Genomic DNA, 26,261 nt, shown 5'->3' on the forward strand with positions numbered 1-26,261 from the left:
TGCAGGAATTTTTGTCTATTTTGTTCCCTGCTTTATCCCCAGGACTAGAGTGGCTCCTGCCTTAATACGTATTTGTTCAATAAATTAACCTTATAAGGAGGCAGGGGAGGGCCAGTGCCAAGATTCAACATAGAACTTCACCCGGACCTTCCTGGCAGGCAAAGAGTTAAAAGATCTCTTTACCTACTAACAGAAGCTCTGACGCTGGGCGGAAAGGACCCAATCAGCGAAGAGAACCTCCTTTTGCCCTGAGGGCTCCTTGGGTGGGTAACAGCCTGTCGTGTCCCTGGAGGCTCTGTCTCCGGGAAGCCCAGACCGGTTTCCACCCCAGAGGATTCAATCCTCCATCCCAGCGAAGTTTCTCTTTTCTCTCTCCAGTGAGAAATGGGCAGACGCCTGCCCGCAGATGTCTGTGCTGAACTCATCTCCTGGCAGGAGAAGCAAAAGGGCACGAATTACAGGAAAATGTCTGCTGTTTCGTCAGTTTTGTGGGTTAAATGTGGCGGGACTTAGGGGAGGTGGAGGGGGGGACGGAGAGCATGTGAGTTCTTTTTCCACCTGGCTGGAAGGGTAGCCCCCACCTCGGAAGAATGTATCCAGCGCTGATAAATTTATAAAGTATTTGACCTTTAATCAATCCTAATATTTTCAATCCACTGAGCCCTTCTTAACCGCCTGCAGCCCTGCCCCTGGACCCCTATTCATCACAATTACTGCTCCGACTGTCGGAGGCGGTGCGGGAACCGCCACACGCTGACGTCCAGTATTTTATCACTAATAAAGAGAAACATCCCAAGTATTTGCACAGTTCTGATCCTTTCCAGCCCGAGCCCAGGAAAAGGGGGAGCGTGGTGATTTATGCTCACTGCCTGGCATTGTTAATTGGCCTTCTCTGCTGGAGCCTGTGGGACCGCCGCTTCCCTTGGCTTCACAGCCTCGGCCAAGGGCGCGCGCGCGGAGCTGCCGGGGTCGGCGGAGCACACAGTAGGCTCTCACCCGGCATCTGGGAAGTGGTGGGAAGCGCTGTAAAGGGCAGTTTTTTGTTTTGTTTTGTTTTTTTTAAATCGCGATTTGGCGAGTGCTTGCCATCACTGGTGGCTTTGTAAACAGATCCGATGTTTATGAGGAAGCTTGTTGAGTCTGTTGCCCCGGCTGTGATGGGCCTCCAGTTCCATGCCTCGCCTTCCTGCCTCCCTCTCGTCATCCAAGCGCAGGGTCTGCTGTCCAGCCCGCCATCCCTCCTCAGCTCGAAGGCCCTCCCTTCCCGGCCTCCCGGCTCCGAAGGAGGGAAACTCAGTTTCTAGCCACAGCGTTTCAGACTGCCCACAGGCTGCGTCTACATGGTACCCAAACATCTGGATGAAATGTAAATAAAACAAGCAGATGGTTTCTCCTTCATTACAGCAGGTGCCTTGGCAGAGCCCTCAGGCTTGAGCTATGAGGGAAGGGCTCTCTGGGGTTCCGGGGCCCAGCGCAGCGTTGGGAGGACTGCGCACCACTGCCCTTATCAAGGGCCTCACAGAGAGGAGTGAACAAAGAAAGCCAGCCACCCCTGGAGAAAAGGTGCTGGCAATGGCTGATAGCCTCTGCGTGGACAAGATGAAAGGTTTGGGAACTGGGGGGCCTGGGGGGGGCAGGAGGAGGGTTAGAGGGAGAGAGGTCCTAATGCAAATCAGTGGAGAAAAGAGTCATGCCAAATCCCTCTCTAATTTCATTGTGACAAAGGGTTTTCTGAGCCTCCACATTCCACACCACTGCCTTCCAGGAAAAGGGACTGTCGTGAAGAAACAAGGAGTGGTCAGGGGCTAAGTGCAGAGAGGGTAGGCTTCAGGGACAGAGGTGGTCCTGGGGTTTAGAAATGGCACAGAACTCCCCCTTATCACCCCATCTTCTGTCCAACAGGAGACCAAGGGCCAGGCACATTTGACTAATAAAGGGGGGGTTGAGATACTTGTGAAAGGAGCACTGAGGAAGGACAGGGGTTCAGGGGGCCGGAGGCAAAAGGAGATTCGCTGGCCGCTACTTGCCTTCCCTTCACTCCTTGCATCCTCTGCACCCTGCTACTGTGTGTCCCACTGACATGCTCCCCCCGTCCTGTCCTCCATTCCTCTGGCCTTGTGTTTGACACTGAACACATTCCCCTAGCCCCGTGCGACCCCCTGACACACTGCCCCGGTCCTCTGCCCTCTCCTCTAGTCCTGGGTGTAACATGGACCCACCCTCCCTGTCCTTTCCCCCACTCCCTCCACCCCTGTGCGTTAACACTGAAAACACCCCCTCAGCCCTCTCCGCCAGGTCCCCCAGCTCTGTGTGTGACACTGAACACACCCCCCAATCCTGATCCTGCCCCCCACTTCTCCAGCCTCTGGGTGTTGGACCCCTCCTCTCCCAGCCCTCTGGAGGAGCATTGCCCGTGCCCTTCCTTGACACTCCCAGAGCCCCGCTGTGTCAAACCAAACACATTCCCCAGGGCCACCTGCCTTGGAAGCAGCTTTTTTACCCCACTATCTCCAGAGACACTTTCAGGACCCTACAGGGATACTTCAGCCCCCAGCCCAGCACAAACAAGCATCGTTGCACGTGAACGTGTAAGCGTGTATGAATGTGGGAGGGTGTGTGTGTTGGCAGCCCTCCGAAGGTTGCTGCTCCCAGCTTCCCCCATGCATCCACTGATTATTGCATTTTGCACCCAAAGCAAATATTTTTCCTTTGACCTCAGTGTTCCTATCTGTGAAATTGAGCTACAACTGTACCTCAAGCTATTCAGGACCCATGGGAAAGGGTCCAGTTCCCATCAGGAGTTGAACATTCAACAACTGGACTGTGGTTAGAACCAGGCGAGGCACAGTTTGGGGGGGAGGAGATTGTACTTTGATCAAGAAGTAACTTTTTAGTTTGGTTTTTCTTTCTTTCTTTTTCTTTTTACAAAACAGGAAGAGCCAAGCAATGCCCCAAGGCTCCGGGTTTTCCAGGCAAAGACTCTCAGCCCTGACAACTACTGCTGTAAGAAGTGGAGGGCTTCCTTTCTTATTTTGGGGCAGGGAATAAGAGTCAGACACAAAGAAAGCTGGAGTACATGGGTGATCCAATAACTTCCCCCAAGTAGCCTTGCTTTTTAGCATCATGGGTTAGAAGTTTATAGGAATTCTGGATCCATGGTTTCCTATGGTCGCTTTTACAGATCTTGTTAATTTATTACCCGTGGTTACACTTTTAATGGAAATCATGAAGAAATGGCAAAGGAAACATGAGCTAATTTTTTTCCAGTGACACATTTCACTGCTATTTAAATAGCCGTTTTGCCAAACCAAACACAGCGCTTACAGCCAACAGTGACACATGAAGGAGATCACTGTGGCCGATCTTGCCTGCGGCATCCAGAACAGGCGAGACTTTCTCTCTGCTTCCCCAAGGGCCGGAGGCCAAGGAGGGTGGACTTGGGGGGGGGGGCCGGAGCTGGAGCCTGGGGCACAGCTGGAGCCCCAGAGCCAGGGTGACTTGCAGTTCCCACCCTCTCCCAGGCAAGGCTACTTGGCTCCTGCCTGGAGCCTCCTCCCTGCCCCCAGCTGAGGGGCCCCGGGGTGACCGTTTCCCCCTCAGCCTGGGAGGCCCCCCAGAGCCGGCCACAAACAGGCCACGGGCAAGGACTGCCCGGCTCTCCCTGCCAGATGAGACGCTCAAGCCTCTAGCTGGGAACACTATTGGGTTGTGTAAAACCAGAGATAGACTTTGGGGGGAGCCTGGCGAGCTTTGTTCCAGCTCTGTGGTGGCGGTGGCCGTTATGTGACCACACTTGCACAGGGCGCCTTTGTTGGGCAAAAGCCCAGAGCCTCTGACTTCTCCTCAGAAACATTAGCCTCTGGCATTCTTTGCTCCCTGGCTCTGGGGCTGTGATGTCACCAAGCACTTATTAACTTCTCAAGAAGCCAGTTGAGAGCTGTGGCACTGGGCAAGCAAGGAGCCAGGGCCTGAGATGTTGGTGAAGGGGGAACAGGCCCACAGAGACGCTGGCAAGAGCTGTTGCAGGGAGGGCAGTGGAGGGGGAAAAGCTTCTTCCTAACAGCTCGGTCAGAAACCTACCTGCAGTGGAATGGAGAGAAGCGAGGCTCTTTGGGGCCAGCCTCCGGCGCTTGGACACCTTGGATCAGGTTGACAAACCTCAGGGGCCCAGTAAGAGCCCCCTGGCACCGACATTCCCATGGTGAGCTCCCCTGACGAACATCGGGGGGGGGGGGTGATTCCAGAAGAGGGCACGAAATGGGGAGAGAACATCCTGGAGGGAGGAGACCTAGCCAGCAGAAGCTGGGGATTAGGCCCCACCCAGGCCCCCCTGCTTCACCGAGCCTGACTGAGTTTCTGTTCCCCTCAGCGGGATGCTTTCCGGCCCCCAAAGCCCCCCTGCGAGTGTCAAGGTGAGCAGAGCAGAGGGGCTCAGACAGAATTCGGCTAGCAGGCCTGCTGGCGTACTGGGAGAAACCACTCTCCCTTCTCCGCTTTCCAGAGAGAAAACCCACTTTAGTGAGGCTCCGGAGAGAAGTTAACTGTCGTCTTCCCTTTGCCAAAAAGTATATTAAATTCACTGACCGCATTTTTCCAAACCCAAATGCAGAGGACATTAGATGCAATGCACACTGGCGGGGCTCTGGTGCGCCGGGCACCCCACACATTTCATTTTGCATTATTAATATTTAAACCAAAGCAGCTGTTCTCTGCATACAGAGCCCAGAGCCTGCCCAAGGCTCCCATGGAGGCTTCTCCCTGGGGCCAGATGCACCAGCTAAAGAGGCCTTTGTTGACCCGCAGGCCTTTGGCCACCTGGGGCAAATTTCCCCCCAAGCAGCCGTTCATTGATCCGTGATGACTTTTCTGGGACATGTCTGGGCAAGAGGGCTTGGTGGTTTGTTAGCAAGAGCAGATTCTATTGATCTGGCTTAGCGGAGATTCAGTGGGACCCACCCAGAGCAGATTTTTTGAGAGGGGTAGAGTATCTCTTTGAAACACCAGCCTCCTCTTCTGAGCCCTCTCTGTCAGAGTTAGGTACCCGGGGCTTTCGGGGGCTCCCTCAACTTTTTCTCCTTCAACACTACAACACTCATACCAAGCTTCTGCACCTTGGAGCCTGGGGTCCTCCTCCTGGGCATTTACATATTAAAGCCTCATCCCCAAGCTGGGTGGGGAGACTCTTGCCTGGGTCTGTGGGCCTGCTTGGCAGACACTACCCTACAATCGGATACACGGAGCCCCTTCCCAGCCTGCCTTCACTCCTTCAACCGTGGGACCCTGTGCTCCAGCCACCTGGGGCTGCTCTGTTTCCCTGACACACTAAATACTATCCTTCCATAGCCCATCTGCTACTCTTACTTGCCTTTGACGTCCCAGACCAAAAGTCACATCCTCTCCACTACCAGCCTCCACCCCCACCCCAGGATGAACTAATTCTGTACTCCTCTCTCCTCCCGTAAGTCTTTATGTCCCCCTGTATTTTGGCATATATCTCATCATATTGTAAACTTTTCTTTCTATACTAATAAAAATTCACATTTGTCGAGCACTTTCTACACGCATGATGCTTTAAGTAGAGTTATATACCGTATAATTTGCACAATAACCCTATGAGATGGGTTCTCTGATTATCCCCATTTCACAGATGGCATAACTGAGGCTTGGAGATGGTCAGTTGCCTGCCCAAGGTGACATAACTAGGAAGTATCTGTTTCCCCCCCGAGACTACAAGCTCCTCAATAAGGGGGACCGTGTCTTATGCATCCAGGTCCTACCTAACACACTGTCCCATTATAGGTGCTCAATCCATGCTTGTTGAAATGCAAATAAAATTAAATCAAGCCAGCAGTGGGGCACCTGGCTGGATCAGTCGGTAGAGTACGTCACTCTTGATCCTGGAGTGGTGAGTCCAAGCCCCATGTTGGGTGCAGAGATTACTTAAAAATAATTTTTTTTTTAAATTTCTAAAAATTAGGTAAAGCCAGCAGAAGGATTTTCCCAGGTCAGGATCTGCTAAGATGTCCTGGTGTCCCCATTTTCTTTAGGGGACTGCCCAGCTCTAGCTCCTAGGGAAAGAGAAGTAACAGCTTGGCAGTAAACGAGACCCAGATTCCAATTCCATTTCCTCCTGAACTTGAACTAGCTGTGTCTCTGTTTGCCCATTTGCAAATTGGTGAAAATAATAGTGCCGACCTAATTTAATCCTTTCAACAATCAGTGCAGTGCTGCCTGAGCTAGATCGGAGAGGGGAGGAGGTTTTCAGGATTATAGGAAGGGATACGTGGAGACCTCTAGCCCAGCTCTTGCCGCCTTACAGACACACACACACACACACACACACACACACACACGGACGTCTCGTCCACACCCGGAAGCGCTTGCACAGCGATGAGGCGAACAATGTGCTGTATTTATATAGGGCTCCATGAGGCACTGCCAAATGCATCTCTTGGCCTAACCCTCACAACGGTTGTAAGCCAAACATTACTATTATGATCCTATACGCAGACATCTAGCGCTGCATAACAAACCACCCCAAAACTGAGTGAGTGATTTCAAACGATAACGTGACTTTTGTTCACAAATTTGCAAGATGGGCAGGGCTCCGTGAGTCTGGCCTTTGATGCTGGCTGTCAGTGGAGACCTTAGCTGGGACACTCGCCAGAATGACACGTGCGTGCCCCTTCCATGTGGCCTGAGCTTCCTCACAGCATGGTGGCCGAGTTCCAGCATGAGAGAGACAGAGACACACAGAGACACAGAGAGAGAGCACGTGCGCCAGGCAGTGGAAGCCACGCGCCTTTTGTGACCTAGCCCAGGAAATCACACAGTGTCATTTCGGACACATCCCATTCACAGAGACCTGCCTAGGTTCCAGAGGAAGGGACAGAGACTCTGCCTCTTAATGGAAAGTGGTCAGGTTTTGGAAGAGCATGTGGTACTGGAAATACTACCATGGCCTTTTTTGGAAAATACACAGAGCACCAGTTTACAGAGAAGAATACTGAGGTGAGAAGGCCATGTGGCCTGTGTAAGAGCACAGAACCCTTAAGCAGCAGAATCAGAACTTGAACCTAGGCCTCTGACTCCAAACCTGGGGCTTTGTCCACTGAACCATGTGCCTTCCAACCCCATCTGGTGGGGCTTCAGAAAGGCGCAGCCCATTCCCACATAACAAGGCCTTTCAACGTCAGCCTGCCCCCTCACACACACACACACACACACACACACACACACACACACACAGACACACACAACACACACACACACCACACAGACACACACCCACCCAACACACAGACACACACACAACACACAGACACATACAGACACACACACACAACACACAGACACACACACAACACATAGACACAGACAGACACACACACACACACAGAACAGCTTCTTCCTGTAGTCCGTTTATCCCACAGGACCTGGTGAGAGGAAAATCTCAGTGGGTCAGACCCCACCCTGCTGCTGCACTGCCAGCCCACACTGAATGGGGGGACCCAGGCCAGCTAGGGACAGAGCTGGGGAGTCCTGATGCTCAGGGGTGACAGTAGGAGGAATGACAGGGGGCAGTCTGGGATGTGTGATGACAGCAGGAACTAAGAAGACTGTGGGTAATTGGGGGAATTTTTGGAGAATGTGAGTGTGATGTCAGCCTCAGTGAAAGAGAGAGGAAAGCCGGGGGTGAGGGCGTCCTGGGGTGGGGGTGTTGGCCAGGAAAGGCAAGGGCAGTCAAGTTGTAATGGGAGAAACAGTTTATTAGTCTAGAAAAGTTTAACTTGAAGCTCCCAGCCTACCTCCACGCCTCTGCCCTGCACGGGCAAATAGCACAGATGTGATTATAACCCATGCTGGTTGAATCCAGGGGAAGAGGTGGGAATACATTGATTTCTTCACAGATTATTAAACAACTGAGCATAAAGCCAGCTCTTTGCCCAGCCCAGGGCTGGGGACATCATGAATCAGCAGCAGCCCTGAGAAATCCCTGCCTGGGTCCACAGCAGGTGGGAGGAGCCTGCAGAGGTCAGGGTTGGGGCAGTCCACCCCTCAACATGTCTGCGGAATTTGGCTGATGCCTCTGGGAGTGCTTTGATGGACCTGTTAAGGCTCCATCCCCAGAACTGGGTGCTCCCCTGCCACCCTTCCCAGAGGTGACCACAGGCCTGAAGCTCACATTGAGTCCCAGCCTTCGGCCTTCATGCACTGAGCCAGGAAGCATCTAGCACACACTGGGGCAGCATCGTCCGTGATGGCGGCACATCCTCCATCCACAGCCAGACACAGCTAGCCTCATCCACCGCTACACGCTGTGCAACCGTGGGCAAGTCACTCAACCTTAGAAGACTCGATGAAAGGGGAGCAATAGTATCTACTCCAAAGAGCCGTTGGGAGCCTTAAATCGGATGGCATGGGTTCCTACCCCAGGGCCTGACCTATAGGATTCGATACGTGGGCACTCTCATCCTTAGCCCTTTTTCTCTTCCATTCTTTTCCAGAGAAAAAAAACCCAAAACCATGATTCATCCTAAACCTCGTCTCACTCAGACAAGTAGAGCCAAAGAGAGGCAAAGCTGATAAAGTGTTGGGCGGGGTGGGGGAAGGGGGAGGAGGCGGACAGAGATTCAGAGGTTCGAATAGGCACTTTCTGCCTTTAGGAGTCCCTGGTCGAGGAGGCTTTGCAGGACACTGGGAGCTAGAACTGAGGTGCCAGCCCCCACTATGGGGGGAGAGCCTCTTGTCATCTTGTGCAGTGTGCTTGAGGTCCAGACGTTCCAAATCCTGTTCCTCAAACCCCGCACTCCATCAGACCCCAGCAAGGGGCCAGAGAGAACAAACAGAAGCACAGGAACCAGGAGAGGGGCTGCTTCATCGCTGTCATGGAGACATGACATGGCAACATCATCCTGGGCTTCACTGTGCCTCTATTTTTTCACCCAGAAAATAGAGTCAGGCTGATGTCCTGTTGGCCTCCTGCATTTCCTCCTCTAGCTCCTCGGGGACCCTCCCGCTCCTTCCCCTCAGGCCTCAGCCAGACAAACCATGCTCAGCCAAAGGGAGGAACAAGGCTGTAGGCTGTTCTCTAGAGTCCTTTCAGTGGCTCCACCTTCTGAGGCCCCCGAATTACACTTTTCTGAGCCAGCACTGGGGTTGGATAGGGGGACCAAAGCCCTTGACTTCCCTGGAGGATTCTGATGCCATTCACACCCTTGTCCCTCATGGGCTTCTGTTCCTCTGGGACTCTTGGACGATCTTAGGCCACCTCTCAAAGTTCCTGGGTTAAAAATACTTTCTCTAGAACCTTAGGAATGAGACTGAAAAATAAACAGCCTCCAACCTTGTCTTGTGGTTTTATTTTGAGACTACTAGCAGCCCAAAACAAACTTCCCCTTCCCTTTCTCCTCTCCTGGCAGCTCCAGCATCCTCCAACTCAGTCCTGCCTAGGCCAGATTAGGGATGGGAAGAGGTTATGGTCCATGGAAGGGTCATACCTTGAACTTTATGGGGTTTGTAATGGCCAGGTGCAGAGCTGGGTCCCTCCTCTTCTTGAAAACAGCCAGAGAAATGAAATGCAGGCTCCAGAGAGCACCCAGTTCTGCCAAGGGGCAAATCAAAAGGAGGGGGATGGGAACACAAACGGGTGTATGAAGATAAAAGGGAGCTTTTGTACCGGGCACAGGCTCAGCCTTTGGGTGAGGAGAAATAAAGGAGTTGTGGGGAGGTTGGTCATGTCATAACCAGCAAGTGACAAGGGATAAGAAGTTTCCATGGGTTGATAGAAGGTTACCCACCATGAAAGTAGTTTTCAGGCAGGTATCAGGAACTAACTGGGTTGAAGTTGAGAAGAACTCATTGCCACCTTTCAGGGTTCACTGCTCATGCATGGTCCCCAGAGGACTCTGGCCATGATATTCCCTCAGGAATATCTCCCCTAACCTCAGACCTGCCCGGGAGGAGCCTCGGGGCAACTGGAGCCCAACATTCCCTGGGCTCTTCCAGCCCCAACATTTATCTTAGGGTTATTTTCACTCCCAAGAACAAAGAAGCTTTCTATTCAGCAAGTGGCGAGAACCCACACCTCTGACAAGCCATAGATCACCCTCAGGGAGAGCGAGAGGGACTGGTGGCCAGCACGTGGGGCTGCTTCTCCCTCCTACCCAGACCCTCAGAGGGGGTGTCTGGCTCGTGGCTTGCTGTAGGGTCCTGGGCAGAAGGCAGAAATTGTGCAGGACAAACTGGTTCTGTGAGCCAGAGGCCAAGCTGGGTGGGAAAGGGGGAAAGGGAGGGCATGACTGACTCTCAGGACGGAGAGACATGATGACCATCCAAATCACCTGGGGAGCTCTAAACAAAGAAAAGTAATACATGCCCATGGTATATAAAGGCTAATAGCACAGAAAAGATATATATTGGATTCAATACCCCCAGTGGCTGCCATTGTGGCTGAATATATTTTTTAAAGATTTTATTTATTCATATGACAGAGAGATAGAGTGAGCCAGAGAGCACAAGTAGGGGGACCGGCAGAGGGAGAGGGAGAAGCAGGCTCCCCGCTGAGCAGGGAGCCTGACTCGGGACTCGATCCCAGGACACTGGGATCATGACCTGAGCTGAAGGCAGATGCTTTTTTTTTTTTTTAAGATTTTATTTATTTATTTGACAGAGAGAGACACAGCAAGAGAGGGAACACAAGCAGGGGGAGTGGGAGAGGGAGAAGGCTTCCCTCAGAACAGGGAGCCCGATGCGGGGCTCGATCCTAGGACTCTGGGATCATGACCTGAGCTGAAGGCAGATGCTTAACGACTGAGCCACCCAGGTGCCCCTGAATATTTTCTCTGATGTTTGGAGGGGAGTTTTAATTTTATTTTTGTAGCTGAATTTCTTGTTTCCTTCAATAAATATATTTGAATACACTAGCACATGTAGGTATAGACACACACACACACACACACACACACACATATATACATATGCTTATAAACTATCCATTTTCACACATTTGGTCAGAAATTAAACACAGTGCTCTACAACGTCTCTTTCACATTTAACCATATAACTTATAAGTCACTCCACATTTGTACATATAGAACTATCTCCTTTTTGCTGAGTTGTTAGTATTCCATTGCATGGCTCTCAATGGATAGTTAGGTAATTTCCCATCTTTTCCTATTACAAATAACACTGCAGCAAATATCCATGTAACATATCTCTTCGTGCACATTTCTGAGTATGAGTAGGGTATATTCCTAGAGGCAGAACTGCCAGGCAGATCAAAGGGCATGCATATTCTTTTATTTCAACAGATATTGCTAAATTGCTCTTTATAAAAGCTGTAGTTATTTACACAGACACTGACAAGGTATGAGAGTGCCTCACATCTTAAGTCAACACAGTATGTTATACAACTTTTGGATTTACATTAATGTGATAGATGGGAGAAATAACATTTCATCGTGGTTATAACTTGCATTTCACTCAATACAAATAAGGTTGACAAACTTTTAATGTGTTTAAAAGCCATCTGCACTTAAGGGAGATTTAAAATATACACATCCCTGTATCCCACACTCAACAATTTGATTCAGTGAACCCCAAAACTGTATTTTTTTAAAGTGATTGGGATAAATGATGATTTCTTAAAGAGAACATGAAAAAAACACTATCCAGGAAAGAGAAGACTGATACATTTACTTTAAATGTCCCTTCATTAAAAGAGAATGAAATGGTTGAGCAACAGATTGGGAGAAAGATATTTGCAATATACGTATTCTACAAAGAATGCAGACCAGAACATATAAAGAAGCCCTACAAATCAACAAGAAAAATTAGAAATCAACAGCCTAATTTTTTTTAGGTGGTAAAAGACATAGACACTTCACAAATGAAGATAAATGAATGACCAAGAGACACATGAAAAGATATTTATTCATAACTCATCAGGGAAAGGTAAATTAAAACCACAATGAGATGCCATCACTGGTAGTACACTGGTAAATATTTACCAACCAACTTTCTAGGGATGAAAGCATTTCTTTGGTGTAAATATTCCCACCAGGGCAGATTGTAAGCTGCCCAGATGACACAGCTGATTGCATAATTAGGGAGAGATGGACACAGGCTGGCTCCAGCAACTCACCGAGACCACAGCGCACCTGCCACGAAAGCTGAAATGAAAAAGACTGACCATACCAAGTGAGTGCTGTAGAAATGTAGAATAAGTACAGCTCTAGCAGTTGGCTAGTGGGAGTGTAAATCGGTACGATCACACCGGAAAACTGACAATATCTCCTAAAGCTAAACATATTCTGACCCTGTGAGTATGTATACCCCCCAAAATGCATACCCTGCAGAACTGAGGGTGCATGTGGTGGCTAAGTTTAGGTGTCAGCTTGATCAGACCATGGGGTGCCCAGACGTTTGGTCAAGTATTTTCCTGGGTGTGACTGTGAGGGTGTTTCTGGATAAGATTAACTTTTGAATCAATAGGCTGAGTAAAGCAGATTGCCCTCCTTAATGTGGGTGAGTCTCAACCAGTCAATCAAAGACCTGAAAAGAATAAAAAGGCTGAGTAAGAGGAAACTCTTCCTGCCTGACTGCCTTGAACTGGGGCATTGGTTCTTCTGGGCCTCTGGACTCAAACTGAAACATCAGTTCTTTCTGGGTCTTGAGCCTGTGGGCATTCAGACTAGAACTTACACCACCAGCTCTCCTGGTGTTCAGGCCTTTGGACTCTGAACTCACCATTGGTTCACTTTGCCTGGGTCTCCAGCTTGCAAAACACAGATCCTGGGACTTGTCAACTATAATCATGTGAGACATTTCCTTATAATAAATCTCTCCTTCTTTACACACACACACACACACACACACACACACACACACATACACTACTGGTTCTGTTTCTCCAGGGAACTCTGAATAATACAACATATGTCCACCAAAGAAATGCATATGAATGTTCATAGCAGTTTTATCTGTAATAGTCAAACACTGGAAACAATCCACATGTCCATCAATAGTAGCATGGATAAATACATGGTGCTAGATTTATGCCATGGAATACTATATCACAATTAAAAAGAATAAACTACAGATACATACAACAGAATGCATGAATCTCATGGACAAAATGTTGAAATAAAGGAGACAGACCCCAAAAATACTATATATATTTTTTATTTATGTATATTTTAAGAACAGGCAAAATTCATTTATTATGAGATAAATCAAAATAGCAATTACCTTTGTGGAGGTTGATACTGACTTGGAGCAGGCATGAGGGAGTGTTCTGAATATTCAAGATGCTCCATATTTTGATATGGATGGTAGTTACAAGGGCACGAAAACTCACCCAGCTGTACACTTAAGCTTTGTACCCTTTACTGTTTATATGATATACCCCAATATAATTTTTTTAAATAAGAAGTGTTTTTTAAAGCTACCAGGTATTTCTGATGATCAGCCTAGTATAGGAAACATTGGACTTAGAATCTGAAATTTCTCTTAAAGCCAGTGTTCTGTGAATGAGAGAAGAAACAGGTAGAATGGCACCAGGGCAAAGTCAAGAAGAAGGAAGCTGGGGTGCCTGGCTGGCTCAGTCGGTAGATTGTGTGGATCTTGATCTCAGAGTCACGAGTTCAAGCCCCACAGTGGATATAGAGCTTACTTTAAAAAGAAAAAGAAAAAAAGAAGAAGGGAGCAGAGTGTAGAGGCAAGGGTGGAAAATGGAAAGGAAGGGAGCTGTTTTTTATAAGAATGGTGGCAGGAGCATGGAGACGCGAGAGCAGGGGCAACAACTAGCTCCTTGGCAGCAAGAGGAAAGAGACAGAAGTGCAGACAGAAACATCCTTGGTTGGGAGCAACCTGAACGTGTCTATGGGCCAGGGGAGAAAGCAAGATGGGGGTTACAAAAAAGACAAAGGCTGGAGGATGAAGTAAGACACTCAAAGTGAAGGGCTTGAAGCCAGGGGTGAGCCAGGTGTCATGACACGGGCCTAAGATTGGTATAACTTGAGAAGCAGGGACTCTTGAAGAAAAAGAAGGCAAATTCACGAATACAACATTAGACACAAAAAATGTATGTTTACATAAGTGTTAGAATAAGAAAGTCGCTCACGAGAAAATTTTAAAAAAATGTTTATGCTGATAAATACCACAGTCACAAAACCCAGAAAAATAACATACATTTATTAATTAACTGCTTGATACATCCCTACAACACTTTTAGGAAAAGAGTGTTTCTTTTTTGTGTACTTTTTTGATTCCTCTTATATCGAAGATTTTGTGGTATTACCTTCTGTAGAGAGTACAGAAAAGTACTCTCTACAGTAGTTCAATTCAGTCGTTCCTCCAGCATGGCTAATCAAAATTTGTTTTTTATTATTGATGGTTTAAGAAAAATGTTACAGCTTCACAACTTGGTATTGGTAATGTCATATAAATTTTTAGGATTGTTGTCATATTTGGGAAAACCACTATCAAGATCCTTCCATATATGAGCTATTTCAGAGCATGTCAAGTTTTCTTGTATAGTGACTCATCTTAAATGTCCTTTGAATTGATAATATTAATGAGCCAGTTTGTTGGTTTCCTTACTGTAGAGGTTTATCATGAGTGTGGTATTAATGGACCGATGTCAGTATTAAACAAGAAATTTAAATATTGTTTATATGATTCAGTGATAAGAATCACAAATATATGACTTTACAGGCAATCATTCTGGCTATTTGTAGCCTTGCTGCAAATGTGTGCTCTCTAAACTCAGGAATTCTGATTAAATCATATTTCTCATTTAAAAAAAAGAAAAATGTATGGTACAATTACGATTGAGCATAATCCTGGCAGGAGAGAATTTTCACTGTGACTTGGCATTGATGATGAGAACCAAATTCTCCCAGCTTTACCTTTCTGATGAATGAAAAAAAAAAAAAAAACTTCCTAGCCTAGCTTATCCTTCTGTAGCAAGTTGCCTGGTAGCACCCCAAAAGGTACATCCACGTGCTAACCCCCTGAACCTGTGATTTTGACCTTATTTGAAGAAAAGGTCTTTGCAAGTGTGATTAGATTTAAGATCTTGAGATCATCCTGGATTATCTTGGTGCACCCTAAATCCAAAGTTAACTGTCCTTATAAGCAACAGAAGAGAAGACATGGATGGACACTGAGGGGAAGGCCATGTGAAGTCAGAGGCAGAGAAGGGAGTGATGCAGCCACATGCCAGGGAACACCAGGAGCTGAAAGAGACAAAGAAGGCAAAGAAGAATTCTTCCCTAGAGGCTTTGGAGGGAGTGCTAGACATCTGGCCCCCAGAGCTATGAGAGGACACATTTCTTTTGTTTTAAACCATCCAGCTTGTGGTCATTTGTTACAGCAGCCCTAGAAAACTAATACACGTTCCATATATTGGAAACGTTGTTTCTCCTCTACAACACAAAAATTTCTTGTGGGGTTGCCATAAGACACGTTTGCAGTCTCCAGCCATGCACCTCAAGGTGCCAGTAAGTTAGCGCAGTGAACTGCAGAGAAGCCCCGGGAAGCCCTCCCTGCTGCAGATGGCTGGTGATTCTTTAACTACACATGAGTGACTGGAAGCCTCATAAATACATCTCACTAAACCCAGACTAAACATATCCTGAACTCAGCTTCCCCTTAGCTGGGTCTCAATAAACCCTCTCCAAGGCCACTCAACACAAGCAGAAATGTGAAGGCAAGGAAATCAGAGTAGAAGGAGGCAGAAAGACATCTTAGCATTCATGGTTAAAATACTTGACGCTTGTCACTTTACAAAAACATGTAACCTTGTGGAGGCACGAGTAGGGTACCCACCCCTAGGTCCTTGGAAGGAGTTGTACAGTAGGAAGCTCTGAGCTCAAGCATCTGAGCTTCCTGGTAATCGCCTCTTTCCCTGGGATCTAAAAATACAGAGCCAACCAGAATGCTTTGCAGTGGACTCAGTTTCTAGAAGGAAAGCAATTCTGACATAATTGGAGAGTTCTAGGAAGGCAAGAGCACAAAAAGTGTTGAGACAAGGAAGAAAAACAATCCCTAGGAGAGCACAAATGGCCCCTTTAATTACACCAAGAACATGAAGGAAGGTGTGGACCCACTCTTGAGGATACACTTAGGGCAGAGGAGTGATGTCGATGGCCATGGAAGAAACATGAGTATGGCAAATCCAAATTTACTTTATATTCTAGGCAAGATTTTCAAATAAGAAGAAATATTTGTAACTTGGTTTAGAAGCTGAAGTTATGTGAAGAGGTTCTGAAAGTCTGAGTCTTCTCTAAACATGTCTGTCAGCTCACCTGTAACATCCAGAGACTCACAAGAACCTGTGGATGAATTCGTCCCGTTAACTTCCATGCAGCACGAAGGTTGGGAAAGATGCTGGATTTCTGTAGCTGAGGAGACATAATAGGACTTTTTTTTTTTAAGATTTTATTTATTTATTTGTCAGAGAGAGAGAGAGGCAGGCAGAAGGAGATGCAGGCTCCCTGCTGAGCAAGGAGCCTGATGTGGGACTTGATCCTGGGACCCTGGGATCATGACCTAAGCCGAAGGCAGACGCTTAACCGACTGAGCCACCCACGCATCCCCATAATAGAACTTTTTAGAACAGAAGAGGTCAATACTGGTAACTGTAGACTATCCAACTTAGGCAAGATTCTGGCATGGATTTTGGGCACACTCGTGTGTGTGTGTGTGTAAATTTCTAAGACAAGTTTCCACAATATCATCAAGTTCCCAGAGAAGTTTGTGACCCTTAAAATGGTTAAAAACTACTGACAAAAGATTTTCTTTGGGAAAAAAAGTTGCTTAGCTCTTGGACTCTTCCAGTTCCCTTCTTCCACAGGTGGTGAAACAGGACACAGGGAAAGGACTTGCTTGAGGTTTGTTCCTTCCTCAAGTTCTCACCACCCCACCCCCACTCTTTACATCACTTTTTCCAAAATGCTTCTGTCTCCATCAGAAGAGATGCCCAGAGCTTGGCTACAGTTGCAGGGTGTGATTTATGAACAATTCGTCCCTTCCTGAGAAGGGACTAACAGTTTCTGAGCATAACACTCAAACCGAAAGGAATGCCTTTAGATTTGGAAATTCCCGGCACTCGTGTAATGGGAAAATCATGGGAGACAGACTGGAGTTGGGATGTCTTTTAAAGAGTATTTGGGGTTCTTGGAAAGGAAGGCCAGGATCTCTATGAGTGGGTGCACTGTCCTGCCAAGTTGATTTCACTCTTTTTCATTAGACCCTCCACCCCTGCTAGATTAGGAGAAGGAAGTGGAGATGGTTTATCTCTATTTCTTCAAGCTCTTGGTGAAATTTCTTATTGTAGGCAAGAAGAAATGATATGGATTGTTTGAAGATACAAACAATATTTCAGGGTTCACTCGTCTCCTTCTGTTCCAACGTTTTATTATTTTTTTTAATTTTTAAAGATTTATTTATTTATTTAAGTAATCTCTACTCCCAAAGTAGGGGTCAAACTCACAACCCTGAGATCAAGAGTCACATGCTCCACAAGGACACCTGGGTGGCTGAGTCGGTTCAGGTCATGGTCTAGGGGCCATGAGATCCAGCCCTATGTCAGGCTCCATGATCAGTGGGGAGTCTGCTTGAGAGTCTTTTCTTCTCCCTCTGCCCCTCTCCCGCCCTGTTCATGCACTCTCTGGCATGCTCTCTCTCTCAAACAAATAAATGTCTTTAAAAAAAAAAAGTCACATGCTCCACTGACTGAGTCAGCCAGGTGCCCTGTTCAAACTTTTTATTAGTGATGTGCATGAGAATATTGCTGGCATGCTTACAAAATTTACAAGCAATATCAAGCTGGAATCATTGGCTTTTCAATCCACAAACTTTTATCAAAAGCTTCTGAATGAAGAAACCAAGGGGACGAAAGACATTTTTTCTTGCAAAAGCTCAGGGGCCAGAATCAAAGTAGACAAGTATACAGTTACAATGCACTATGGCTTTGCCACCATAGAGAGAGAGGCTTGGTGGGGGACAGGGGATGGGTAGTGCAGTTATAGGAGCCCAGAGAATGGGCCCCAAACCAGATTGGGATTGCCACAGGGAGGTGATGGCTAAGGAGTCTTGAGAACAAGGTAGCAGTTAGCTAAGCAAACCTGGGAGGGGGATGACCCACTGGAAGGAAGACACATACAGAGGCCCAAGTACAGGTGAGCACTGGTCTGTTAAGGAAGCTGCATGGGGTTCTGGATAGCGGGACCACCAAGAATGAAGGGAAACATCTGGCAACAAGGCCTCAGAGTTAGGGGATGGATCCTGAAGGAAATGGTTAATGTTACTTAAAAATGTGGATTTCTCTGTAGACTGAGGAATCGTTTAAAACTGTGAAACAGGGCCTCAAGGAACTCCCATGTAGCAGGGAACACAGACAAGGAGTTCTTTCGGTGCAGGATGATGAGTGGTTTCTAGGATCAGCCACATGGGCCCATAGGGTCCAGGCTCATCCTTGCAGCCATATGAGCCCCAAGGCCCTGAGCAATCTCTGGCCTTTAGGACTTTCAACTAGCTCCTGCCCAAGCCAGAATGCTCTCCTATCCCCTCCCATATCCCTATAGCCCAATTAAATCCTTTAAGTCTCAGCCCAAATATTACTTCCTTAGAGAAACCTGTCTTGAGTCCACATTGTTTCTCATAGCACTTTACTTTGATAGCACTGATGACAATTCATAAGTATATATTTATTTGTACTATTATATAATGCCACCTCTTCCAACAGACTGTGAGCCCCTGCAGGCAGGACTGAATATGTTCTGCTCATGATTGTATTCCTTGTGACTATATATAAAAAAAAAAAAACTTATATCATACTTGTTAAAAAGAAAGAAAGGAAAAGAAAAGAAAAGGTGTTCTGATTATCTACCACTGTATAACAAACCATCCCAATATTTAGTAGATTAAAACAGCAACCATTTTATTTTATCACCCAATTTTGTGGGTTGGTAATTTGGGAAAGGATCAGCTAGGTGATGCATCTCTCCTGCATGGTATTCGTGGAGGTCATTCAAAGGCATCAGCCAGCAGATGATCTGGTTTGGTGGGTCAAAAATGGCTTTGCCCACATTTCTGATGCCTTGATGCCTGGGGAGGCTGGACTCAGCTGGGACTATTGATCTAGTAGTTTCGCTAGCATGTCGTTCTAAGAGTGACTGGATTTCCTACATGGTGGCTCAGAGGGAATGTTCCAAGAGACCAAAATGGGAGCTTAAGGTAATTTATGACCTACTTTGAAAATTCCAGACATTGATTCCCAATGCATGCTGTTGGCCAAACAAGTCACTAGAGCCAGCCCAGATTCAAGGGGGGGGAATTAGACCCAATTTCTCAATGGGAAGAATGTCAAAAATTTGCAGCATCTCTAAGCCACTACAATGGGGAGAGGGTCAGGGAAGCGATGCTTATATTTTCACAAAGATGAAGTTGTAGTGTCTGGGAAGGATGAAGATGGATGGAATCCGGCTAGAGAGGAGTTGAGGGTGCTCTCTAAAATGGCCTAAGTCTTAATAAAATCAGTATAACTCATCAGCCTGATGGCCTAGACTTTCCTTCTCTTTCAACAAATATTGATTTTGCATCCACTCTCTTCCAGTCCCTGTGCAAGTTTCTGGGGAGATGGTATGAATAAGACACCGTTCCTGTACTTAATCCATAAATCCATAAGTAAGTGCAATGTAATGTCACAAGCGTTGCACCTTGGAAGATGAGGGGACTCTTCAGGTACATGGAGGGAAGGGCGGAGAAAAAGGCATTCCAGGCAGATTAGCAGCATGAGCAAAGCTAGAGAGCCATGCTGGGGTGAGTGTTTAGGGTCGAGTCAGCACGACTGCAAAATGGGATATGGTGGCCTTAGCAAAAACAAAAACAAAAGGGACAACTTTCAGACCCATGATGATATCTGCCAATGGTTAGGCAGTGTGCGTGGGGGCATATGGGTTTTTTACCTGTGTTTGGCTGGTACCCGTTCACAGAAATAGCCCAGAAAGGTACTGGAATGCTGCCTGCAACAGTCTAGGAATGGAATCAATTTATAGCCATTCCCAGGTATTTCTTCAAAGTGATTCAAATGGGAGAAAACTGATCAGCTGAACACCAGGTAAAGAGCAGGTAGGATATGTTTCTGGACACAGGTGGCCACAGAACCCAGCGACTGACTGTGCCTCAGGTCCTGAGCCTGAGTTCCAAGTCCTGTCCCAAATGCCTGGCAGCAAGAGGACAGACAAACATCAGGGCTCCACAGGAGCCAGAAGAGAGAAACCCAACGTTGGGTCTTACCCGGTTTCCCATGGAGCTCATATGTGACATCTCAACACCAAACACTCCTGGGGGCGGGGGGCGGGAAGCCGTATCTATTCAGCCCAAAATTTCATGACAGGACCAAGGGTTTGGTCCCAACAAGCATACAGATTCAGGTGTGGCACGACCCTCAGACAGAGCTCAGCCAAACGGCTGACCCACCGCTAATCCTGATACCAAAAGCAAACCACATACTAACCCAAACCCTACCCAATGCTTACCTTCTTTGCTAACACCACAACTGAATTCCAGCCCAATACTCATCTAACCCCATGCTGACACTAAATAAAATAAAATAACTCAAACATTAACTCTATCTCCAATCAATCCTGGACTGCCCTCAGCCCTAACTTCTACTCCAATTCCAACCTCATCCCAGGTCAAAGGAAAGACGGAAAGGAATGGTCTCAGGGGAGAAAATCACCACTGCCCCACACTCCAGTGGCCTTGACCGACAGCTGTCTCCAATTTGTAACTTGAAATGTGCCTTGAACAATTGTCCTTTGGGTTTAAAATCTATAGGAGACTATTGCCATTATTAAAGGATTTAATACGCAGAAATCTATTTGGAAAGAATCAGACCTTGGAAGTCCATAGCTGAGAAATAGAGGCATTTTAGTCCTTTCCTCTGCAAACAAGCAGACTGGGATGAAAGTTCTTCTACCCCAAAGCCTGGGCTGCCAGGAGTCATCAGGAAATGGGATTATCTTCAATTTATAAATGTTGAATAATTGCCAGCTTCTAAGGAGAGAGAAGATAAATAGAAGAGTCTGAAGGAGAAGCTAGATTTTTAAAGAAACACTAACATGTTTCATTCTGACTTAATGTCTAGCCTCCTCCCCGTCCTGGAAGGCTGGTTAGGGGTGCCCAGCCTCGGGCCCAGAGGCTCCGGGGCTGAATGTGAGGCCGGCAAAGGGGGGTTTCAGAGCATAAGGCCCGAGGTAAGTCCCAGAGCTGTGCTCTGTTGGAGAAGGCAGAGGTCAGTCTGGAAATGTGACTCCAAAGTGGGCTGTCAATCAGGGAAACCAGACAAACAACTGGAGCTGGGACACAAAGCCCAAGGGCAGGATGGCTGGAGTAGCGAAGGCCAGAACGAGAAGCTGCATGTTGGGGCAGGCCGATCCGGGGTGGGGGTGGGGGGGCAGTCTGAAGAAATTCCAGGATTCCCATGCCAGGACCCCAAGCAGCTCGGGCACCCTAACAGCACAAGTGTGCACAGAAAAGCCAGATTCCTCTTTTAATAACGCTTCTTTTGATTCAAAAAAAAAATTGGAGAATATTTAACAAGTATGAAACGTTTCTAGAAGCAAATTAAAATGAACCACAACCCCTTGAGTTGAGTTACTGTCATTTAAAGGGGCAGGATGTTACTGGTTGCTTCATTATTTCAAGAATTTATCCTCTCACCCTCTAGGTTCATCGACTAACATCTAGAAGAAAACAAGTCCTGCTCCCTGTCTTTGTCCAAAGAGGACAAAACCTCCTGACAAGGAAGCAAGGCCTGGCTGAGGCTAACAGAGCAGATTCTGTTTCCCACTTGGAGGGGAGGCGGCTGGCCACTCGAGGCTGCTGGCGTCTCCTGTGTGTCGGCGCTGTGCTGGCCCCTTTGTCTGGATGCTTTCACCTTTGCAAAGGTGGCCAATGCCCCCCCCCCCAATCTGGCTTCCTCAGTTTATCACTGACACGCACTCATGTGCATACACTCACATACTCACACACCACCTCACGTCACCGACATACACTTACACTTACGCACTCAAAGACTACACGAACACACACACACATGGCAGTTACTTGCTCCTTCTTTCATACTCCCTTGTCCCCCAGAGAAAACTCAGCAGGTGGCATTTACTACATAGAATGTAATTAATTATATAATGTCTCCCCACCCCCCACCTCTGCCTCAGCCTGGAAACTTCTGAAGCTCACTCCTGTAAGCCCATCTTCCTGCACAGTGCCTGGCACATGGTAGGTGCTTGACAGGGTTCAGTCCCTGCAGGACCTTGGAATGCCATGACTAAAGACTTTGGTCCAAGGAGCAAGTTGTCCTCTCCCAGACCTCGCCTCGTTCTCAGGCTGGAGTTACAACTGGAAAAAAAAAAATCTAAGGGAACTCCTCGGAAAAATGCCAGTTTCTACGGCAAGGTTCTCCCAGCACAACCTAGCCTCGGCCACTCCTGGCGTAGACACAGACAGCACCCTGAGAGCCTTCCCTGCTCGTCCCACATGGGGGACATTGTCAGTTCATGCGTTGTTGCCCACAGGTGCCATCTCCACAGGTCTGACCCCCAGCTTCAAGGAGCCAGAAACTGGGTTCCTCAGCCCTCTGAACGTTGACCGATGCCAGGAGACTGAGATGTACTCACCAGTTTCACGCAGGACATTGGATCAACCTGAGTGGCTGATAAACTCAGACGAGAAGAGATCCTGGACAGGACCAGATGAGATGAGACAAGGCGGGCCCTGGAGCACTCGCTCCAGCATTTGGCAGAACAGAAAGCAAAGGCGCCTCAAGGGAGGCAGACCAAGCCCACACAGTCACCTCACCCGTTCTCTTGCTCAGTCAGCTCCAGGTCACCCCCAGGGCCCAGACTGCACACCATCTCCCTTCCCTTTCCCCTGTCACCACAGCCACACCACACACTGGTAGTAGGATGGTCTGTTCCACACACACACACACACACACACACACACACACACACACACACACACACACACACACACACACACACACGGCCTCCCAGACTCCCCACTGTTACAAGCACAACCCTGAAGAGCAGGCTCCAAAATCCCACCAGGGGCTCTGGGACGGGGCAAAGCAGGACCTGCCCTCCTCCCCACCCACAGATACTGAATCTCCCTTCCTCCTTCTGCAGGGCCAGTGCCAGGCCAGACCTTTGCTCCTTGGTGCTGCTTCCCTCACCACCTGCAAGCCTGCTCTTCGCCTTGGGACCCATTAGCATTTTTAAGGTTCTTACTCCCATACACATCCTGCCCTGGGATTGTCTCTTCCTTGAGGCATTAGCACCTTCCTCTTGCCTTTTTATCACCCCAGCTCCACCTGCCTGGGATCAGCCTTCAATCCACAAGTGTCTAGGGCAGAGCCAGGAAGCCTGGTTACACTCCCTTCACAAGTCCATCCCTTTCCGTCGGAGGCATGTCCTGAGGTCCCGGACCCCCTCCTACCTTCTCTCCCTCTCCCCACAAGAGGTGTTCCCATAATCAGTAGGCATCAGTCGGCTCTAATCAACCCCCTGTTTTGACTATTTTAGCAGCAATAAAAGGGCCATAAAGAGAAAGTCATTGGGCCCTCTAGGAGCATGGATCTCCTTTGCTGTGATATAATGAAAAACACCAAGTGCTTCCTCAGAGCCTGAGTGACAGCCCTGGCCGCGGAGCTATTGGAGGAAGCCTAATTATGCTATAAATTAAAGGGCTTTTTTTTTTTTACCCAACATTATGACCTTTAATAAGATTGTTTTTACAACCGGCTGTCAATAAATCATGCAGGAGCACCAGTAAGAAGCATTCTCTGAGAACTTCTGCGAATTTCATTAGCTGCAGTTTATTTGGTTTTGGCGAGCTATGATGTTTTTTAAATCTCAAATTAAAGGCTCTGAACCATAAAAGCTAATTCAGAAAAGTTCCTGTTTCAGCCTCTGAAAACAAGCTTCCCTAATTGCAGAAATTAGCTGAGATGTGGCCAGGCCAGGAGGTCATTAGCTGGGAAGCAATGACAAGTGGCTGGGACCTCACCAGGCCCGGCAGCCACGAGCCCCGTAGAAGCTGAAGGTGCCAGTCCCCTGGGCCAGCTGGCCCTACAGTGACCAGCCCTGGGAGGTCCTTGTTCTAAGGACTGCTGACCTCAAGAGGGACAGGCCAGCTCACCCACGGGGGCTAGAACCACCCCAGCCACCACAGCCAGTGTCCTTAGGCCAACAGATCGGGAATCCACAAAGTTGTTTAGCCCACTGCTCAGAACTTCTCCCCACCCCAGCTTTCTTGACTTCAGTGCTTGTGCTCCTCAGAACAGTAACATCAGCTGTATCTGTGTAATAACCTTCCTGAAAGATATATAGAGAACAGGATATAAAAGTGGCAAATTCAGGGGCACCTGGGTGGCTCAGTCGGTTGAGCTTCCAACTCTTGGTTTCCACTCAGGTTCCGATCTCATGGGTGGGGAGATCAAGCCCCATGTCGGGCTCCTCGCTCAGCAGGGAGTCTGCTTGGATATTCTCTCCCTCTGCACCTTCCCCCGCTCACACGCGCTCTCTTTCTCAAATAAATAAATCAATCTTTTTTTTTTTAAAGTGGCAAAGTCAGGCATCGTTATGACAAAGGAGTACAGAGTCAGCAGAGACATGGCCACCAAAAGCAGAGAAAATGACATGAGGTCTGCTGCCCACCTCTTAAGAAAGCACGTGAACCTGCTCTATGCCACACACAGCTGGCTCATGAGTGCAGACTAATATCAGGAGGCCTGAGTTTAAATTCCAGCCCTGCTATGAATTACGGGACTTTGGGAGAGGGGCGTGTACAGTTAAGATTGTGAAGTCAGACAGACCTTGTTCAAATACTGGCTTCAGGACTTGCTAGCCAAGTGACCTTAGGCAAATTACTTCATCTTTCTGGGTCTCAGTTTCCTCATCTGTAAAATGGGGATATTCCAAGTAGTCTTCCCAGAGGGTGACTGCGAGTGAGAGAAAGCGGAGGCGGAGGCGGAGCTGTTGTCTGTCAGCTCTCAATAAACACCAGCTGGTGACAGTGGTAGTGAGAGGAACAATGGTATTTCCCTCTCCGGGCCTCAGCTTCACATTCTACAAGAAGAGAGTGGAACTAAAGGATTTCTAAGGCCACGTCCGTCACTGAATGGAAGTGATTCAAAGAGATATAAGCTCTCCAGCTTAAACCCTTCAGACTTCCCATTACCCATGGAATGAAGTTGAAGCTCCTCGGAAAGAGCCTGCATGGTTGGGTCCCTGCTACCCTCCCAGGTCTCTCTCCTGCCACTTGCTGTCCCAGCCACTCAACAGAACTTGCATGCACAATATCCTTTGCCTCTGGGCTCAGGTGCACAGTCTCCTCTCTGCCTGGCATCCCCCCTGGAGCCTCTTCACCTGGCTAAGTCCTTCTTCCAGACCTAAAGTTGCTTCTCCCAGGAAGCTCTCTAGCCCCTCATCCCCAGCCCGCCACTCCCACAGGATCTGCTGTAACACCTGCTACTTCCGCTATCAGAGACCTCGTCTCCCCACACTGATGGTTTTGTCCAACCCCCACCCTCACCAAAGTAGGCAGTAATGACCATGTTTGTTTGTTTGTGTTGCCAAATCCCAAAACCATCCTTGGCATATGATACGCCCTTAAAATATTGGTCAAAGGAATGTTCATGAAATAGCATTCAGAGACAAAATACCAAGGAAAAAACGATATGCAGAATAAGTTATTTTGGGGACGCCTGGGTGGCTCAGTGGGTTAAGCGTCTGTCTGCCTTCGGCTCAGGTCATGATCCCGGGGTCCTGGGATTGAGTCCCACATTGGGCTCCCTGCTCAGTGGGGAGTCTGCTTCTCCCTCTGACCCTCCCCCCTCTCGTGTGCTCTCTCTCTCTCTCATTCTCGCTCTCTCAAATAAATAAATAAAATCTTTTAAAAAATAAATAAATAAATACTAATGAAATAAAATCTGGTTCTTTAAAAAAAAGAATAAGTTACTTTGTAAACAGATATTTGATTTGTAACTAGGAGTTGGGTTTATTTTAATGAAGTGATTATACTGAAGACTGTCACAAAATAAAACTTTAATACTTCTTACCGCGGTCTTACTACCTGGTCATCATTTCCCTTTTCTCGGAGAATGGGGAGGAGAGAGGGGAGTCAAGATGGGACCTAAAAGGGTGAGGCTGGGTCAGAAAGGATTGCCTTTGAGAACCAGGAGA

General features: G+C 47.8%; 1 long non-coding RNA gene across 1 annotated transcript; it reads left to right on the forward strand.

Annotated features, from left to right (window-relative positions):
- The first annotated feature begins 3,986 nt into the window (after nt 1-3,986).
- On the forward strand, nt 3,987-25,780 carry LOC113937913. Its single transcript, XR_003524754.2, has 4 exons — nt 3,987-4,201; nt 21,743-21,962; nt 23,205-23,298; nt 24,640-25,780. It is a non-coding gene; the product is annotated as an uncharacterized LOC113937913 (long non-coding RNA).
- Nucleotides 25,781-26,261: the final 481 nt, after the last annotated feature.

Source organism: Zalophus californianus, chromosome 8 (assembly GCF_009762305.2).
Source record: "Zalophus californianus isolate mZalCal1 chromosome 8, mZalCal1.pri.v2, whole genome shotgun sequence".
In the NCBI taxonomy this organism is placed as follows: domain Eukaryota; kingdom Metazoa; phylum Chordata; class Mammalia; order Carnivora; family Otariidae; genus Zalophus; species Zalophus californianus.